The 22,426-nt window shown below is 34.1% G+C and overlaps 1 protein-coding gene across 3 annotated transcripts in view; it reads right to left on the bottom strand.

Annotated features, from left to right (window-relative positions):
• The window catches only part of LOC126974953 (somatostatin receptor type 2-like), a 147,165-nt gene extending 127,253 nt beyond the window's left edge, over positions 1-19,912 (bottom strand). For all 3 annotated transcript variants that reach the window (XM_050822711.1, XM_050822714.1, XM_050822715.1), the window contains exon 1: positions 19,758-19,912. The gene's annotated coding sequence lies outside the window, so the exon portion shown is untranslated. The remainder of the gene's footprint in view (positions 1-19,757) is intronic.
• Positions 19,913-22,426: the final 2,514 nt, after the last annotated feature.

The raw sequence follows: 22,426 nt of genomic DNA, 5'->3' as shown, positions 1-22,426 counted from the left end.
CAGTAATCTCGACCACTATGTTCACGATACATCCAATCACATACAGTAATTTTGGCCCTGAAAAGCTTATAATATAGATTATTTTTAAGAAATATTTGATATTTAAAACCTTAAACATTAATCAGATGATATTGGATACAGTACCTTCCAAACTAATTTGTTATGCAAATTGATTTGAAAACAAAATTTATGAATTCGCGGGACTTGAACCTTCTTGCTTGCGAGAGCCAACCGTTCGAATGACGTAAAGCCACAACCTGACAGTTGAACAAAGACATACAACGCGGGTTCGAGTTCGCATCATTTCATAAATTAGGTTTTCAAATTAATTTGTGTAATTAATCCCAGAAGTGTTATTGTGAATTTGTGTTTTTAAGTGCTGACAATCATCACTTAAAAAAATAACAAATTTACAAATTGTATTTTCTTTGGTTAACGCGAGTGTTACACATTTAAATAAAACACTTTTAAATACTATCTTTGACTCATTTCACCTGCAGTCCCCCTGAAAACGAGATCTGGAAAGGTATTGAAACGTGGGGTTAACCAAAGTAAAAATGTAAATTTTACGCAAAAATGTTATGTAAAACCGTTACAATTACACGCGTTTTAATCCTTCAAAAGTGTTTTATTTAAATAGCAAATTGTTTAACTTATAATATACATAGCATATAGTTTCTTTTAGTTTCATCTCACAAGCTCTGCTCGACGAGACGAGCAGGACGTTCAGCTGATGGTAATTGATACGCCATGCCCATAACAATGCAGCGCCGCTCAGGTTTCTTGAAAAACCCAAAAATTCTGAGGGGTCTACAATAATTGCGCTCGTCACCTTGAGTCATAAGATGTTAAGTCGCATTTGCCCACTAATTTCACTAGCTACTGCGCCCTTCAGACCGAAACACAGTAATGTTTGCACATTACTGCATCACATCAGAAATAGGCGCCGTTGTGGTACCCATAATCTAGCCGGCATCCTGTGCAAAATAGCCTCCCACTGCTGAATTGGATATATATATATATATACAAAATATCGGCATCAAATTAATCTATACTAATATTATAAAGAGGAAAGATTTGATTGTTTGTTTGTTTGCATTGAATAGGCTCCGCAACTACTGAACCGATTTGACTAATTCTTTCACTGTTGGGAAGCTACATTATCCCCGAGTTTTATAGGCTATATTAGAGTTTCAAAAAATTAGGCATCCCTACTAATATCGTGAGTACCCGCCATAATAATTACAAAGCCACACGCTACTTGATTATCATTTTTCGTCACGTTTTCTGAGAGAATGCTGAGGTGTCCTGTAGGGTGTGTTTGTGTGTGACGGGACTAATGAGGTGAAGGGAGAACATGGGGTTAACCCGGGTCGTTGTTTAATTATCGTTATTGTATTTCGAGTGTATACTACTTGATCGATCCTCGGGTAAATTATATCGTGCTTGATGATTTAGTTCACTTCACTAAGGATGGTTTCTCATTGAATATTAATTAACAGACGAATCGAGTTTCATTTATTTGTTTCATCTTAATTTAAATTGATAAAATATTCTTGAAAACCTTGATTGAACTTGAATGCAAATGCCCTTTAATTAAATAAATCAAAATCACATTATTAATGGACCAATATTTTTATTTTACTTTCAATTTAAGCTTTTAAAGGGTTAGTATTAGTTATAATTTTTCTTTTTTATTCTTATTTTTGTAGCAATGTAATGTTTCATGTGTGTGTCAAATGTATATATATAAAAATTAATTGCTGTTCGTTAGTCTCGTTAAAACTCGAGAATGGCTGGACCGATTTGGCTGATTTTCGTCTTGAATTATTTGTGGAAGTCCAGAGAAGGTTTAAAAGGTGAATAAATGTGAAAATGTTGCAAATGAAATAAAAACAACAATTTTGTTTATCCTTTGAGGTGTCGTCCCCCGTCGTTCAGAAATCAAATTGAATGAATATTTTAAAATGAATAACTAATTAGAATTTTCATTTCTTTCCAACTAAAAAAAGTAAGTCTAAGTAAAATATAAACTTAATTTTAGCTCAAATAAAATTTGAAAATGAAATTTTTATCAACGATTAATCTTAAGTTTTGTCATAAGAAATAAACATTTTTATAAGTAATACGTTCTTAGTCATGTGTGTACGCGGACGAAGTCGCGGGTATCAGCTAGTAAAAGATATTATTAAAATTATTATTATTATTATTATTATATTTATTATATTATATTATATAATTATTATTATATTAAAACGTGGGTTGCTATAAGTTTTACGTTCGTCAGTCTGTCCCATTTTCCGATCAAGATCTCTTCAGCCGGAGGTTTTTTACGTTTTTAATAAAAAATAACACTCATATCATAAAGGAGAGCGTTTGTATGTTTATTTATTGGCTTAAGTTTATATTTGTTACTTATTTACGTTCTAAAGGGATTTGGATTTAATTAGTATAATGAGAGAAACTAATACTCAAATATAATAGTTTTATTTACATAAAGTAATTAGTTAAACTGGTTATTTAAATGTTGAGTTCCAAGAATTAAATTAAATATGTCTTTTAGACTTAGATATCTTTTCCAGGGTAGCTTTTTGGTATATAAACATTTATTTGTATGATAGCTTTTGTCAAACTTTAAATGTAGTTAAATCCAAAAAACTTAAATACTTTAGTGGTTATATATAAATATGCTTATTTACTTTGTAAATTTCTTCACATCTCTGTCTTGCTACTAACTGGCGCCAATTTTCTTTCATTATCTCGTGTACGGGAAAGCTGAAAAATATTAGCTTTTACATACTTGCGATGTGAATAAGTATCAATTATCAATAGGTAATGATACTTCCGTGATAACATGTAAATAGCACTAGTATGTAAGCGTTCACGTTCTTGTAAGCCGTTCGCATTAGACAAAATACAATATCGCTAAGCATTGTTCACTAGGTCTTTAAAAAAATTTAAAGAAATAAACAACCGACTAACACGACGACTAAAGAAATAAATAACACTTTTCCAAACCAATAGATAAAACAACTAAAAAGCATAAAAATAACTACGTATACAATCTAATTAATAGATCTAATTCCAGTAACATAGAACATGGAAGCACCAGCTTTCAAATAAAAAAATAATTATCAAAAACGGTTCACCCATGCGAAACTAACAAACATAAAAAAAACATACCGACGAATTGAGAACCTTCACCTTTTTTGAAGTCAGTTTAAAAGAGCGACTCAATTGTTTTCATTTCTGACTGTGTCCTTTCACATGTCTCATCTGACAAGCGGGTCTTGTCTGGGGACTTGTCAATAATTAATACCATATTTAATGAAAAAATATTCGTTTTATTAAATTACTTAAGCTTTTTGCATATCAATCTTATATAAATAAAATAACCTTACCGATGATAAGTGACACCATCTTTTTTATGAGTCATTAATGTATTATTTAAGCACTTTTTATAGCACACTCAGGCTTGTTGATTGACACACAGTTGACACACGACTAAATAGAAAAGTGTGCTTACATTTGCTTTAAGCACACTTTTGCCGTTCCACTGTTAGACTGCGAATGATATGTCCATATGTATAGAACGTAATTGATTATGATTCTCTTTATTTTAATTTCAACTTATTTTATACATTTATATATATAACATATTTATAAAAAAAAAACAATATTATAAATATGTATAAACATAAAAATAGAGTCCCGCCGGCGTTGGTTCACGACAATTGCGCCGGTCGTTAGGGCGACAGACTGAAGAACTTCCGCACGATGCGTGCCGTTCCCAAAACAGCTGCTTTCTGTATTATGTATTATTATTAAAAGTAGAAATAATCGGTCATTCTCAGTCAGGCAGTCAACAAGATATTTTAGTTTATTTTTTTCCCTACACAGCTAGAATAATGTATTAATTTCACTTCTTTAACTAAAAACCAAGTAAATTTTGAATCTATAAACTAAATATATGAACGATTCTGGACTCGAACCCATGACCTCTCGCGTTACGTGCGAGCGCTCTGAGACATATTATCCTAGAAATGAGAGTTATCACTTTGAAAAAATAACAAATTGTTTAGATTTGAAAGACTGACATCTCAAGTCAATTTCCTAATATGCAAATATTGGGGTGGAGCAGGCTGTAAAGTAGATCCTGTAGATGAATCTACAAGCTGAGAGTTGAACAAGACATATCAATATTTATGAACGAAACGTCACTCGAACGGTTGGCTGTAAAATTTATATTCATAATATCAACATTTAGTACTATGTAATAACTCTTCCCCAATTATTATACAAAAACTGAAGTTTCTGAGGCAGATGAAAACTTATCGTTTGTAAACGCTGTTCAAGCTGTTAAGTTCGCACTCATTATAAATGAGTGAAACAATTTATCAAAACTCGGAACTCTTTGGTGTTTCATTCGGTTTTAATAAATTTATAAACATTTCGTGTTATTACAACAAAATAATTTAAACATTGCTTACACACGTGTTTTAAAAGACTTCTATTCCAAATCTGTGTCTTTCTGTTGTTTAGAAGTTAAAAATCATAGACAGCTTCTCTCTCGGAGCGCCATTTATTTCTGAAGCGGTAGAAGTATCTAGTATATTAGACAAACATCAAAAAGTATTCCAAAAAGGAATCAATTTTGAGAAAATAAATGCCTTTTATACCTTTTATATTCCTTATATTTAAATGAGAATTAAACACAATTACAAACTTGTCTAAGGTGTCTAACAGATATATCATTTTCTTAACTACTCAATATAGCGTAATACTGTTACGTTCCCGCGCAATTTTTTGTAAACTTTTGTAAAGAGAGTTTGAATCTGCCTATTCAAAACTATACCTACATTATTCGTCTTCATTTTATTATAAGTTCAAAGCGGAATAGCACTTCGCAACAACGCTTTCGATTGAGTGGTATCGTATTTCAAGTGTTTCATATTGACTCACTCGGATAGCCGTGCGAATTTCAAAATGATGCATATTGACTTACTCGGTAGTTGACGGGAGAAGATTTAGATTATTTGATGGCAGATACATGACAGCTGACAACAATTGTGTTCCTTTCCTTTAATTATTGTTCCTGTACACAAGCTAAACACTGTTTTGTAATAGAAAAAAGATAAACTCTCAAAAATTATTATTAGGTCACTGACGTTGTTATAGTTACCTCACTATAACAAAACACGTTTTTAAGCCATGTTTAAATTATTTATTTTGTAATAACATCGTAAATGTTCGAAGAGTTATATTCAGTAATATGATTTTTAGCAAAGATTATCAGATATTTTCTTCCATGAATAAGATTCAATACTCATTTTCCTGTATATTAGAGGTCAAGTTATGAGTTCATATAGGATTTAAAATGCAATAGGCATTTATTTAATTTTCACAAAATTGATTTCTTTAGAATTCTTTTATTGATGTCACTTCTAACACTAATACCTCTTCGGAAACAAATGGCGTTCTGTGAAAGAAGAAGCGGCGCAAGAACCTCTCCCAGCAATCCTTTTTGCGCTATTTTTAATAAAATATACAATTTACATGATTGACCGTTTAATCTACAACCAGATATCCTCTGTACTAGGGCTGTTTCGTTGGTGAAAAAGTGCTAGTTTACCATATGTTATGCTATGTATATTACATTTTTAAACTGGTGAATCGGTATGACATTTTGGGCGATAGTGCAGATATCGCTTGTTAAGATTCTCTGCAGTTTGTAAGGAATTATGGATTCAGCAAGATTTTGTATAGTATGTAAACATTAGGTTTTAGGGTTCATATCATAAATGGAAAAAACGAAACCCTTATAGGAATCATTTGTTGTCTATCCGACTTTCCGTTCGTCTGTCTGTCTGCCAAGGCCTATTATCTCGGGAACGCGTGGAAGTATTGAACTACAGGCTTACAGTCTCTTGAAGCTATGAAAAACCAAACTTATAAGTTAAGTCAATTTTAAAAATTAGTAAGAAAATATACAGCAAAAAACTTTCAATCTTAGATAATTTATACGTCTAGATATATCTTGCTGTTAGACAACCGATACAAACAGGCCAGGAATATTAGTTTAGTGTGCGTGACAAGCTACGACTTACACTCGCGATTTGTATGACACTTCGTGTGTTAGTGTGCGTGAATTGTTCAAAATAGAAGTTAGTTCTAAAGTCAATTTCTTTCCACGTTTCACAGCTGTCATAGTCTATCTAGACGCATAAATGATCTAAAATTTCAACACTCTCAAAAGAGATATATCAATATATAAGAGGTATTTTCCGTAACCGTAAATTTTATAATTGTACTATGGAATTTGGTAAGTAATACCATCCTATACAACAGGTTTAAAAGAATTGTACGCAACCCTCGGTGAGCTAGTATGACTCGCACTGTCCGGTTTTATGTTATTTGAAACGTAGTAATAAAAGCAATTACGTTTTATTAAGTGTTATTTCCTAACCTTCATAAACATATGATATTGTAGTATTTACATGCATACCCCTATAAATAACGTACGTGAGTTTAACAAACTTTCAAGACAGATTAAGGGAGAGTTCAACCCCCCGGTGTCTCATGACTGTGTATCACACGTAGCAGCTACGAAACTATTAGGTCCTTACATATGAAATTGGCGTTTTGTATGGGAGGAACAAAAAGTCGAATATTTTTAAATATAATATATTTAATTAATCAAAGTATGAACCATTGCTTTCTTTGCACTTTTGCCATCTCATAGGTAGTTCATTGATCCCTTTACTAAAAAAACCAGGCGATTTGGACTGCCCCATCAGTTAAATTTTTTCCCTTGCAAGAAGTTGTCCAAATTTCGAAAAAAATGGTAATCTATTGGAGCAAGGTCCGAGGAGTACGGAGGATGTCTTAGACATTCCAATTGAAGCTCTTCTAATTTGGTAGCCGTGTGTTGTGCAGTGTGTGATCTAGCGTTGTCGTGAAGTAGCAGTGGCGTGGAGCGATTGACCAGCCTAGGTTGTTTAGCCGCTAGCTTTTCCATCATGGTTTGCAATTGCTGACAATAGACATCAGCCGTAATAGTCTGGCCAGATTTGAGAAAACTGCAATGAACAATACCGGCACTTGGGCACCAAACGCTTACAAGTAACTTTTTTGGGGTTAATTTTCGCTTGGGGCAGGATTTGGTGGGCTGGCCAGGATCCAACCATTACGCTGAGCGCTTTCGATTATCGTAAAGAATCCATTTTTCATCACAGGTAATGATTCGGTTTAAAATACCTTCATTATTGTGCCGGTTCAGTAATGTAACGCAGCAGTCGACGCGCGTTTGCCGGTGTGCTTCAGTCAATTCATGAGGTACCCACCTTTTAAGCTTTTTAATCTTCCCAATTTGCTTCAAGTGAATTAAAACAGTTTTATCACTAACACCACAGCCTGCAGCTAACTCGGATGTGGTTTGCGATGGATCCGCTTCCACAAAAGCCTTTAATACTTCATTATCAACTTGGGTCTCAGGCCGTCCACGGGGCTTGTTCTGCAGGTCGAAATTTCCAGAACGAAAACGTTGGAACCAAAAACGAACTGTGTTTTCCTTTGCAACATGACCGCCATACACATCAACACCCTTCGAGTCGTTTCCGCAGCACTAGTGCCACGGCCGAACTCGTACTCGTAAATAATGCGATACTTTAAGTTTTCCACTTTGTAAAATGAGTGACGCAAACAGAAAAAAACAGAAGAAAAAAACAAATGAATGACGGTCATCGAAGCACAAATACATGACTAAATAGCTGTACAAATTTGAATTTGGAATTCCTTACCAAAGAGGAGAACATCGTGATTAATGTGGCCAGTACGAAATACGCCAATTTCATATGTAAGGACCTAATATGACTACATTGCTAATTATTGACCTATTCTTGGACTGTTGCTTGCTACGAGACTTATAGTTACAAATAAAATATTAAAGTATTTTATATTTTTATGTGCTTTTAGTGTTATAAAATATTTCATGAATACGGATTACAAAACGTATTGCGTATTTTTGTACTTTACAACGAAATATGATTAATGCCTTATTGTTATGAAAATACGGGACGATACGAGCAGGACGTTCAGCTGACAGTAATTGATACGCCCTGTCCATTACAATGCAGTGCCGCTCAGGATTCTTGAAAAGCCCAAAATTCTGAGCGGCACTACAATAATTGCGCTCGACACCTTGGGACATAAGATGTTAAGTCTGATTTGCCCAGTAATATCACTAACTAATTTCACAGTAAAGTTAACACATTACTGCTTCACGGCAGAAATAGGCACCATTGTGGTACCCATAATCTAGCCGGCATCGTGTGTAAATAATAATATAATAAATCATTTTATTCCAGGCTACAAGGCCCATAAAATAAATACCTTTTAATCTAACATACATATTTATATAACTTAAATCTACGTCACATTTTCAGTACAGTAAAGGAGCCAACCACTGGTAATAGTAGCCTTATTTTCTTAATAATTTATTTTAATTCATTAAACATAATTAAAACAAATATTTTACGCTGGCAATAGTGCTCAAGATTTATTAGTCTACAATCAAAATACGACATCAAAGCAGTAAATGATGCGAATTCATTAACATTAAAAATATGAAGGTAATTAGACAAGATGAATCGAAAACAGACAGATTTTAAGGCAATATTTTAGAAGTATATAATTAAAAACAAGTAGATCTTTTATTTTACTGTAATATTTTGTTCAGGGTGAAGATTAGATTAAGGCTAATGGATTCTTTAATTCTCTCTCATTCTCAATGTCAACACCAAGTAGATATTTTCAAAGAAGCGCGTACAGTAGCCAGTTAACGGCCGTTCCCAATATACTATCTACAGATAGAGATAAATTACTACCTTCTACTGTCAGTAATTAGCAGTCAATAATCTGAAGCTGTCCCAATACACCCGATAAGTCATACTTACCGCCTTATATTGGGACGCGTTAATTGAAATTTCCATACAAACTTCTATCGCTGGTAAGCTATACGTCGTCCCATTGACCCAGTGGATAAGGTGAGTTACCGTCGATAAGTTTATTGTAACGGAAAAGTCAGCGAGAGTTACGATTTTTATCTCAAGTAAGAGATAGACTGAATATTGGGAACGGCCGTAAATAAACTAATCGACGATGCGTCGACGGTTTGATGGTTGACGTATTTCAAGTGGACTAGTTCAATTCATCAACAGACTTAAACAAGGAGTTCGTTTGTCGTCCGTTTAAAACAGAATGTAAATTATGAACTAATTTTTATCACTAGATACTACTTAATCATGAACAAAAAATCAATTGATATTTTAAATACACCAAAATATGATTTTGTATTTATGTAATTATGTTTTATTTAATTTAGCTAGTGGAATCCTCATAATTTTACATTATTATAACAATTAAAATTATAATATTACAAATTTATTCAGTATGAATTAACACAGTTTCTTCTAAGCCACCGCGAGTCCGCGTATTGAACTAGTCGAATGATGACTACTTTGTTATGATGGCATAATATTATTTATTTAATCGGTGATAGGATCCAATTATCAAAATAATTATTCCATACAAATCATCTAAGTATATATGTATAAAACACAAATGATGCTTTGGAAATTTTAATACTCAGCAACTACAATATAAAACCCCAATAATATAAAAGGTATTGATGAGAAAAGCTCAGAGTTTTTCCTTGGTGGTTGGGATCAAAATAGATTCAGGTTCAAACAGTTCCCATCCCAACATTGAAAATGAGATTTGTGTAGGACGAGTGGGTCCTCACTAGTTTATACTAACTATATCAATTAGGTATTTATATTAATGAAGCAATTTCATAATTAACTCGAATACTGTTACTGTGAGATCGAACAACTGACTTCACTAAGCGGCGTAGTTTGCACTACACTGACTTTACATAAATTGTGAGAATCAAGTCAGAATTAATTCAACAGTGTATATTGCAGAGCTGCTTCAATTATTGTCTATTATACAGTACTATGCGAATGATACTAAGCTTTGTGTTGAAAACTCGCTTCATTATGTATCTGTGTATAGACCAGGTTCGATAATTTTTTAAGTCAATAAAATAATTGTAGGAAGAAACCCATTCGAAAAGGAAATGTATATAATAAAAATGAAAGGAAAAATAAATTATGGGTGATCTGAAGTTGGGAAGTAGAAAAGAGGGGTGTATAAGGGTAAAAAATCGCTTGCACCGATATCCGGCGAAATTACAAGTCCTATGGAAAAAAGTTATGTTGAGGTAAGAGTTGTAGGTTTTAGATCTTTTCATTAAAAGAGATCTAAAACTTATACAAACTTAAATTTAGTACATGCATAAGGTTTTTTCGAATTTGAGTTTCTTTCGTTTCTTTTCATTTTTAAGCACATTTACCATAGTAATGTATATTTTTTACACCATCAAAAAGTAGAGATTTTAAGAAACTAAAAGCCACTTCTTCACATGTAATGAAGAAGTGGCTAGAAATACAGAAGTGTGCTTAACTGGTACCAGAAAAAAACTTTTGACATTAATATGTCATTTCTTTGACCCACATGAATAAAATGATTTTGATTTGAGCTCTTTGACCTAATTCCTACCTATCATACACCGCAACCTTAAATAACATCTACACTATCTGGATATATGGCTTGCCTTTATAATACGGTTTTTACAAAAGTTACACATTTTTTTTAAACAAAATTAAATCTTTTTCAATGTCATTAAAACCAGCCAGATACAAATAGCACAGTCAAAGAGATTTTATTTCAAATTTATACATACTGCGATAAGAGTTCAGTGACCTATCATGTAATGCAGGCAAAATACATTAACTTACTACTCAAATTCGTATATAGAACAATCAAAGCCTTTAGGACAATTCACACCTTAACTTTATTACCATTTTTAAAGTGAAAATTTATTTAGCGGCGTTGAGGACATTTCTTGGGATGGGTATAAAATATTAAACTCGCGTCAGTACACGTGACCTGATCAAAATTTCGAAAGACCGTCGTTGAAATTATGTATGAAAGTTGATTTTTCTGAGAGATAAACTTTTAATGTAAAATAATTGTAACAGTTCTGAAGTGTTAAACTTTTAATGTAATATAAATTGTCATTTTTGTATAAAAAAGCGCAATAAATGAATATTGTATTTAACCACATTAATGGTAGTATTTATATACAGATAAATAAATCAATTCGTGTGAAATTATTCCGTAACCATTCCAAAATATTCGAAAATGCACAACGTTAATATTCAAGTTTTCACTTCTGCCGGCACCTTTTTTATTTGGTCTGTTGTCTCTTAAAAATAATTTTATACGGTGCTTAGTATCCCGAACGTGGCCTAAGACAAGACAGCCAAACATACTTCTTAACCGTTTTGAACTCATCGCAAATTCTCATCAGTCTTTAGAAAGTCACATTAACATTACGAGAATGTCAATCTCAACAAGAGTTTCAAACTTTATTTACCCTTTCTATATTTTACATAACAGTTAATGTACAAGTTGTAGTATTGTAGTATTTGCGTCATTCGTATAACAAAAGCGTTGAGTTCTTTTTGTATGTTAATTCGTGAGACAATGGTTACAGTTCAAGGGTAGGTAGAGGCATGTCTCTATATGTGGAGCCGTGAATAGCTCACGAGAGCACGGGAGTGACCTTGAGTGATGTACCGTGTAGAGCGTTTTGGTCTGTGATGTTTAATATAGAGGATCTATGTACTGGTTGCATCATTAGGTTATATTTACAAAATTGTTATTTGCAATACCGTATAAGCAAGTGAAATTGGAAACATAATTTTATGAACGATGCGGGACTCGAACCCACGACCTCTCGCGTTCCGTGCGAGTGCTCTTTCAACTGAGCTAACCGTTCGAGTGACGTATCGTCATAAAATCTTGTATGCTTTGTTCAACTCTCAGGTTCATAAAATTTTGTTTTCAAATTTTATTTGTGTATTAATCCCAGAAGTGAGGGTTATCAATTTAAAAGCATAATAAATTGTTATGACGAATTAGGTAATATGATGGAGTAAAGTTGTAAACAAAACGTTACGAAACTTCTGAAACGTTAACACTGTCAGAGGTTGAAAAAAAGAAGATAGACGCTCTGGAAGTGTGGTGCTGAAGAAGGATGTAAGAGAGGAAAGACCAGTGGTAGGCTCCTTTGCACCGGATGCCGGCTAGATTATGGGCACCACAACGGCGCCTATTCCTGCCGTGAATTGTATTTCGGTCTGAAGGGCGCCGTAGCTGGTGAAATTACTGGGCAAATGAGGCTTGACATCTTATGTCTCTAGGTGACAAGCGCAGTTGTAGTGCTGCTCTGAATTTGTGGGTTTTTTAATAAACTTGAGCGGCGCTGCATTGTAATGGGCAGGGCGTATCAATTACCACCATCTGAACGTCCTGCTCGTCTCGTCCCTTATTTTCATTAAAAAAAAGAATGCTTCTTGTTTCGTGTACTGAATTTATAATAGACTGCAAAATTATCTCAATATTCCAGGAAGTAGATATCAAGTAGCGTTTATCTGCCGTAGTGTAGTCCCGAATACTCGACTTCTTTTGACACGAATGGTGAGACTGCCAGTCCATAGAACGACTTGTCATCCTGGGTAAACTGGAAGGCACTAAACCGTGAGGACAGTCACTCATGCGATGGATCGCCTAATAAAATAAAATTTTACGAAAATTTTTAATTAAGGTCTTTTTGATTGTATCATCACCTATTGAATTTGATCAAATCATCGACGATCGGCTTAATTATTTGGTTATTGATGTGGTTTCTATCTGCATCTTTTACCGCATATATTGAGGCTAGTTAATTCACCAAACAGTAAGGTTAATAATACCAGCAGCTATGAAAAATTACTCACGCATCACGTTGATATCTGGCATTCGACAACCAACAAACGCATTTTGCAAGAAACTTTACTCTTTGTATTCACTTTGTTCAATCATCTACAGACTGTAGTATTCCTAAACTCATATGAATGAGCACCTTCAAGCTTCAAGGTTTTGAATTGCGAACAGGGGCGTGCATTGGTTTTCTAGGAAGGTACTGTAGCTCTAACTAGTCGTAGTTGAGCCTGGAGATTACTTACCGTAGGTATTTAGGGACATTTATGAGTTTAGTTGAGTATAATATGATGGAAACCAAACTAAATTAACTTTAACACTATATTTGTTTAGGTTCATAACGAGGTAAGTACTGCATAATTGCCTATATGATATTCACATTCCTGATTATGAATGTCCATGGGCTTAGCCTTCACATGAGATCACAACTTCACATTTCACGATTAATTTAAGGTTTCACGATACATCTGGTTGATACAGTATCTGAATAGCTATAACAATTTGATATATGATCATGCAAGTTGTCAATAAATTTATTTTATTAGTCTTATTGATTCTTGCAATCAGAATTCCAGATTAAGAAATAAAAATGTAAGCTTACAATCGAGACAAAGCATTCATATTGCATTAGACCCTCGTGGAATGTTTTTATATCCCCTTTGATATAAAAACATGCCGTGTGAGGAATGTCTTATGACGTGAACAGAATACGTATAATTGAAAACGTAACTATGTGCGCACGCCTGGAGGGGTAATATATATTTTGTAGGAACCAAAGCTAGCTGCAACATCATCCGAGTAGATTTTGCTTACGTGCCAATAATAAGAGTAAGTTAGCATTTTGACACTTGAATGTCTCTAAAAAAGCAAACTATACGTTTCGGAAATGCATTAATTAAAAATAAGGTTTTATAAATAGATATCCTCATATGAACACGTATACGTCATAAGGATTCTATTTAAAAAATAAAAATACGGGTTGCACTCCTGGGAGTGCCGGCAGAAGTGAAAAATTGAACATTAACGTTGTACGTTTTTGAATGGTTCGGGAATAATTTCACACGAATTGACTTATTTATCAGTATAAAAGTTCTTGCTTTTAAGTGGTTACACAAAAATGACAATTTATATTCTGTAAGATCTACTTTCACCCATAATTTCAGCGACTGTCTTACGAATTTTCGATTAGGTCAAGACGCGAGTTTAAATTTTATACCCATCCCAAGAAAATTGCTCAAAGCCGCTAAAGAAGTTTTAACATGGAACAAAGTACTAAATATGATTGAAATTGTTTAATACACAACCATGTCTGACTTCCGGAGTATAGTTAAATTTTGAGACCTCCATTTGCCACAAGCATGAGCCCTTTCATATACATTCTTATTCTTGGTACAGCCAAGGGTAAAGGAGCCAGCCCTTTTTTAGGTCAACCAGTCTCAACATTCCAATCCAAATTCTTTATTAATTAGCTAATTAAATCTACATAGGCAACCCAATCTACATGGTTAAAAACAGCAACACCTGCCGAGGCAATGTTTTTTTTATGGAATAGGAGGACAAACGAGCATACGGGTCACCTGGTGTTAAGTGATCACCGCCACCCACAATCTCTTGCAAGACGATAGGAATCACAGGAGCGTTGCCGGCCTTTAAGGAAGGAGTACGCTTACGAGCTTTTTTGAACGTACCCATGTCGAATCGTCTCGGAAACACCGCACAAGGAAGCTCATTCCATGTAGATCATATATATCTATAGTAGATGATATAAGGGCATTAATTAATTTTTGAAGGAAAAATTTCTTTAGCATCGTTGTGACTTGTGTTGTGTTGTGATAGGAAGCATAATACAATGTTTTGGTACCAGGCGATCGTAGCTTAACAAGAGATTATCTTATGAGATGTTATAATGTCTTTCATATCGGTTGAAATCATGTATGTTCCTAGCAACATGTACCAGGACTTCATATGCAGATTAGAGGTTAATACACAATGCAGGTTTCACTTCTGACATGTGGACTTTGTACGCACGCATTTTTTAGTTAAAAACAATCTTTCTGCTACTAAATTAAATATTCTTTCATTAAATTCACAAATACTTATATAACTTCATAATAGTTTTGATTTTAGTTCTAATACAAAGAAGAAGTTTACTCAATATGCATGCGGATGTTCTGGTAGGAAGCAAGCCACTAAGTACGTAATATTATTAGATGTGTGCGAGATAAGGCGGGGTGTAGGATGAACGGTTGTTTGTTCCGGGCTCGGAGCTACATGCTTGTGTACACACGACTTTAGCCTCAGGTTCGACAACTTAAACCGACGCATCCAACTTACATAACGCTGTTATACTAGATTGTAAATGACTAGAATCTCGTTGAATGTTATCGTCAATATAATATGGGACATGATTTATCGCGTCAATATATTATCAATAAATTATACATTTATTTGTTAAAATTTCGTTTGAATAAATTATTCATTCTACTACGTAACTAAAAAAAAGATGTAAACAATGAAGAGACCTATTATGTGGGCTCCAGAACACAAAATAACAAACAGACTAAAAATGGACTTATAGTTAACATCATTTTTTCTTGATAATAATACAACAGTATATCTGTAAACTGAAATTAATACTGTAAATCATCATTATTTAGATTATATAGTCATCTCATAGTTTTGGACTTGATTTTATTACAACTGATTGGGGGCGAAATGGTGGTATGGTACTATGTAGAAGCACTAAGCTCAACTCGAAATCAACGTTCTAACCCCTGTTATTAATTATAACTGACTGATTTCCGATTCATTGCGTTGTGATATCTCCTTATATAGAATTTCATTGAAACCTAGAATTATCCTTCATAAAATAACCAGAAATTGAATAAAAAAATAGAAAAAGCAATATCCAGGTCTAGAGCAAATGATAAAGAAGGCGAAAGAATAAACCACGACTATTTTTAGAAGGAGAGGTTTGAACAAAGTCGAATAGTTAAACTAAAATTCAGTGTGAAGTGAGTGATGAAATAATGAAAAAATGTTTCCCGCTGAGTTTCTTGCTATTCGTTTTTTTCTCAGGTCTGAGAATTAAATTACCGAATGAATAAGTGAATTAAAAAATCTACTTAGATTATAAATGTATTAGTTTGAATTCAGACTTTGACGATCAGGGCACCACGCTTCTAAAATAATGTAATTCTTCGTTCGATCTCATTTCGATCTCTTGTCTGCTTAAAAGTTTACTGACCATTCAGTATTTCTGACAGAAGAAACAATAATAGATGACGCCAAGTATTTATTATTTTGCAAACTTTTAATACAAATTCTTTACACCAAAGCAATAAAAAATAAATCAAAATCTTTGAGGAGAAACTCTGTTCTTGCAGCAAATGAAGCTGTTTTGTATTATTACTTTAAAACATACAGGTTTAATAACACGTTTACGGCTAAGCTATAAAGTTGTAACTCACAATCTGTATTTGTGTTTGTTCTCGCAACATTTTAATGTCTCAATCCAGACGGATGTAAAGCAACTAGAAACAATTAATTCAACCACGTTGTTACATAATTTATCTATAAATTTATTTTAGCATATGCACAATCAGTACATAAAAATTAAACTAACAGGTTCTTGCACAAAATAAGTAATGTAAACAAATGTTTTGTTTGAAACGTTTTGTTCACACAAATTTTTGACATGTTGTTGATAAGATTTAATAATATGCATTAGATTAGGGTATTCTTTTATATGTTATTTATATCATTCCATATTGAAGCATCTAGTTAAATTAAATTGACTAAGAATTGTACTATATTTACTAACGGTACCCCAATATAGTGTTAATGTTTAAAATTCTCTTTTAGTGAAATCAGCTAATTAAACTAATATTTTCACATAAAAAGTTTATATATTTGTTTCCATGATATCCAATATTTTTATGATATCAAAGATTGATATGACGAATGCCTTCAAGGAAGCCCCGAAAATAATTCAAATTTCCGCCATTGAATGATGTGGTTTTTGGTAAATGTAGAAGTAGAAAACTTTTAATTCCTGAGAAAAATAATCTGTTTTGAACTTTACCAAGGAAAAATACAAAATAAACTTCAGGATGTACTAAGTCAATTCAATTCTGAATTCTGTTAGGTGAGAATAATATTAGATTCAAATTGGTTCGCTTCACTCCCGCTTAGCATTATTGGATATTCTTTTACAAAAACACTAAGTTTTTCCCTTCAAATTATCTAAAACCTTACCGGTCAAACTAAGATTTAATTGTACTTAGCTTCGATGTTTAAATTTCCAAATCAAACTGTCCTAAAAAATAAACATACTCGTATTATACTTGAAATTTGGTAGGAATATTCCTTTCGCCGAGTAGGAGTCAGCTAAGATTTTACGAATTTCCACCCGTAAGAGTTTTTTATTATGAAAATATTTATGATATAACTAGCTGACCCAGCAAACTTTGTATTGCCGATATTAAAATCGCGATACAAAAGTAACTGTTGATTGTAGATGTGTGAAAATTTGAAGTTGTATGTATTTTTTAATGTTGACTCATAATCAAACAAATTAAAAAAAAATGTCAAAAAAAATAAAAAAAAAAATTGGCGTGGACCACCCCTAAAATTTAGGGGGATGAAAAATAGATGTTGTCCGATTCTCAGACCTACCCAATACGCACTCAAAATTTCAAGAGAATCGGTCAAGCCGTTTCGAAGGAGTTTAACTACAAATACCGCGACATGAGAATTTTATATATTAGATTAGAATTTATGTGATAATAATGACAGACATGCACCATAATATATGTCATCTTACTTATTTAACATGGTCACGCAAATAATGGGTCACAAAAGACAATTTTCTAGAGGTTAGTGAGTCTTTTGTGAGATATATATATGCCTTTAAAACAACATTCTTCTCAGGTCTACATTTTTGAATTTAAATAAATGTAAAATATCGATAATATGATTTGAATGAAATTTAAAAGGAATGTAATATCTCAAAGCATTAGCAACAATAAACCACTAGGATCAAAACGAAAAGGTCAAATTAATTAAAATGAATCGTCGGAAAATTTTGAGACGAATATAACAATAATCACTTTAACGGTCGTTATTATTACGTTCAGCATTTTAAAGGAATTGTAATCTTCCTGAATCTGGAATACAAAGAAAGCAACTTCAAAGCGAACAAATGGTTATTCAGAAAATCGTTACTTGGGGAAAATTTTCATCATGAAATTTTAAAAACAAATTTTGCAGCCTTGACTTAAAATTGTTAGCTACGATTAAAGCCATGATATGGACAGATTAGGAGACCAAATGAAAAGATAAACTTTAGCTTCACTCTCGTAGATTGATAGCACAGAACAGTGTGTCTTTTACCTGTTCAGTGGTTATTAGTATACAAAACTTTTACCAGTGGGAGGCTCCTTTGCACAGGATGCCAGATAGAATATGGGAACCACAACGGTGCCTATTTCTGCCGTGAAGCAGTAATGTGTAAACAATATTGTGTATCGGTCTGAAGGGGGCCATAGCTAGTGAAATTACTGGGCAAATGAGAGTTTACATCTTATAGCTCAAGTTGACGAGCGAAATTGTAGCTACGCTCGGAAGTTTTTGGGTTGTTCAAGAATCCTGAAGGGCACTGCATTTTAATGGGCGGGGCGTATCAATTTCTATCAGCGGAACGTCCTGCTCGTCTCGTCCCTTATTTTTATTTAAAAAAAAATACTAATCAAAAACCACTTAAAACTAACTTCAAATATACGTCAAACAAAGTGACTAGTTATAATCCGTTTTTTTATGTCTGCATGACAAGCTATGATTTACACTCACAATATGTATTTCAGTTTATATTAGTCAGCTGAAAATAGAGGTATATAGTTTGCCGCTATATCGTTTGACGTGTTCACAGCTTTCATAGTCTATCTAGTAGACGTATAAATTATCTTAGGCATATTCAAATAAAACTCAGTTACGTGATATTCGAGATTTAGACAGAGCAACCGCAGAAGCGATAGATTATTCTTTCATTTCATAAATGTCAAAAACTACTACCCATTCCAAAACGAATGCCTCAGACCTGAGAAAGATGGGGGCAATATACTCAGCGGCCTTTTTATATGTTTACAAAGTAATATTGAACAATTAAACTGATTATTTAGTAGCTTGGGGGCGGTCGCTCCATTCCCAATCTGTGATATCTTCATTATATATTAAGAAAGTCATTTATGTTATTTTTGCTACACAAACGTTTTTTGAAAATTCTTTTGAATAAGGTAATACTTTCGTTTTGAACATTTTCTGGGCTCTTGCCGTAATAGCATATACACGATGTATATGCTTTTACGACATATACCCACAAAAGACTTACTAAATCGACTTAGCCGAGTAGTAGGCATTATAAGTTTATTTCTGTTCCTGGTGTTATTATTATTAGATATTATTTTCTTTTTATATTTAAAACGTCCTGATGTACTTAAATTTGTTCTTGGATTTAGCAGATATTAATTAAATACTAAATACGAAAATATCATGAACAGTGACTGAATTGTCCATTGGTGCAAAAGGTTTAAAGAGAGTATAAAAAACAAACTCACAAACTAACAAACAAAAACAACTCTAACCTATTATATTTAATTTAGTTTCGTTAACCGTTGAAAATAATATGTAATTAATATTACTATTTTCCCAACCTAAGATAAAAACCGAAAGTCCGTCTTATAGGTTATTCATCAAAAAAATAAGCTTTAAACATTAAACTTATAAAAAATTAAGATAAATTCCTTACCGGTTACAATTTTGGAGCCGGTTTTAGTTTTCAGTGTTTTATTAATACAATAAAATATACTCACAATTATAAATCTCTCATACGATAAATTCCTTGAACAATCACAAAGTTTTAGACAATTTAAGGAACAGAATAACTCAACATGCACGGCTCGAATCGTATAAAGTTTCGTTAAAGAACTCGCGAGCTCTAGACGTGTTGCCAGTGAGAGCGCGCCGCGCGAACTGTAGCCTGAAACAATCTGTGAAGTGGCCTGCCCGTAGCGTGTAGCTGTAGCCGTAGCACCGCCTACAACATGCAAATTAACATAAACTTTTCCCTTTGTCTTCGAACTTTTAATACGAAAATATTCAAAATTCTCAGGACAAAGTTCTTGTATAAATGTTTCGTGACAAAATGAAACTGAGAGAAACATAATAATATACACAATATTTCAATACACGAGTTTCTTTAACATGTAATTATTGTATCTTTATATATATTATATTTCTTGTGTGCATGTGTATGTCACTGAACTCCTCCTGGCTGGACCGATCTTGATGAAATTCTTTTTGTGAGTTCAAGGGGATTCGAGGATGGTTCAAATTCACAATTGAACTACCTCCTAAACGGCTGGACCGATTTTGATGAAGTTTTTGGTTGTTCCAGTGAATTTGAGATTGGTGTGTGTCTTCAGGTGGATTCTAGAATGGTTTAGATTCACTATTTAACTACCTCCTAAACGGCTGGACCTATTTCGATGAATTTTGTGTGTTTCAGTGAATTTGAGATTGGTTTAGATTCTCAGTTCCGTCCATATAATATAATTCTCCTGCTCATGTGTATGCTAGTGAACTCCTCCTAACGGCTGGACCGATTTTTCAAATTTAAGACGTGTATACAGGACAACGTCTGACGGTTCCACTAGTTTAATATAATATAGTCCAATCTTACGAAGTATAATTGTACATATAGTTATACATAAGCAATGTTTTGTTGTTGTTTAATATTTTGTTGTATTGATCAAATGTATTTTAATTTATTTCAAATATATTCCAACGAATCTTGGCGTTATGGTGATCGTTGGTGTTTTGAGTTTTTAACCGACTTCAAAAAAGAGAAAGTTCTCAATTCATCGGTATGTTTTTTGATGTTTGTTACCTCAGAACTTTCGACTGGGTGAACCGATTTTGATAATTCTTTTTTTATTTGAGAGCTGATGCTTCCCGTGGGTTTAATTTGGATCTGATAATGATATGATAAAACCATGAGAAAACCATACAAGTCTTAAATTTGCTTTATGTATGTATGCGACAAATTTACGAATAACTCAATATGACGCCAACCGATTTCGATGATTCTTTTTTTTATTGGAAAGGATATACTTTATAGATTGTTTTGTTAGGTTCTGATTATGGCATCCATTATTATTATTTGAAGAGGGTGGCTATTTCCTGGTCCTAAAAGGTTCCTAGTAACACCGCGTCCAGAATTGGACTATTGTGTTCGCCACTCATACTAAAGCTCATCGTCAAGCCCTACCGCCTTTACGAACCGCAGTAGTTCCTTGACGCGAGTGTTGCAAACACTATCTGTTGGTACGAAGTAGTTGCCAAAGTTTGTGTTACGCTTATGCATTAGTGGGCCGCAGTCGCAGAGTAGATGAATAGGTGTTTCATCATCCTCAAGGCAGAACCTGCAAGCCTTGTCGCTTCTGATGCCGACCACACTGAGGTGCTTGTTTAGGCGACAGTGCCCGGTTAGCATCCTAGTGAGTATGCATAGATTTTTCCTGTTCAATGATAGGGCTTCATTCGCATAGCTACTGTTGAATGCCCTTATCAGTGCTTTAGAGTGGTTTAAACCTGAAGAGTTGCTCCAGCGTTTAAGTGCTTCTTGTTTACATTGGTTACTCAGGGTGTGTCGGATGGCGCTCTTTGGCAGTCCACAAATGGGTTCCGGACCATATCGGACTGCTTTAGCCCCAGCTCTTGCGAGCTCATCGGCCATTTCATTGCCTATGATTCCGGCGTGCCCTGGGACCCATCTGAGAATCACTCTGTTTTTCATGCCTAATGAATTCAGGCATTCGACGCAATTATTGACTAACTTAGACGACGTCAAGTCAGCGTCTAAAGCCAACAATGCTGCCTGACTATCAGAGTGAATGTATATGTTATGATTGAAGTAGCCTTTTTGGATATTGGTTTCCGCGCATTCCAGGATAGCGTACACCTCTGCTTGAAATATGGAGGTAAAGCTTCCCAGGTTTGTGCTGGATTTAAACCTGGGGCGTTCTCCATAGACCCCACAGCCGACTTCATTTTCCATTTTGGACCCATCGGTGAACCACATGAGGCTCCCGTCCTTCCACGTGACTTTGTTGTTCATCCAGTCGTCCCTGGAAGGTAGTTCCACGATATAGTGTTTAACAGAGATTAATTGTGGAATCATCTGATCAGGTAACATGCCTAATATGTGGTCTCGCAGAACTGAGTCCTCTAAGGTCCTAAGCGTTTGCGACATCCAGTTACATGAACCCCCCTGGGCGATTGCCCTCAGCATGCTTGCCTTCGCCTCTTGCTGTATGAACAGTGGAAGAGGCGGTAGGTTTAGCATTGCTTCAATGGCCGCACCAGGAGAAGACGTCATGGCTCCGGTTACCAACATACAGGCAAGTCTCTGCAGGCTATTTAGTCTGTCTGCAGTTGTTTTCTGGTTGGCTTTGTTCCACCACACAATGGAGGCGTATGT

Source organism: Leptidea sinapis, chromosome 34 (genome assembly GCF_905404315.1).
Source record: "Leptidea sinapis chromosome 34, ilLepSina1.1, whole genome shotgun sequence".
Taxonomy (NCBI): domain Eukaryota; kingdom Metazoa; phylum Arthropoda; class Insecta; order Lepidoptera; family Pieridae; genus Leptidea; species Leptidea sinapis.
Note: the sequence above shows the minus strand (reverse complement) of the source record. Positions and strands in the feature narration are given on the sequence as shown.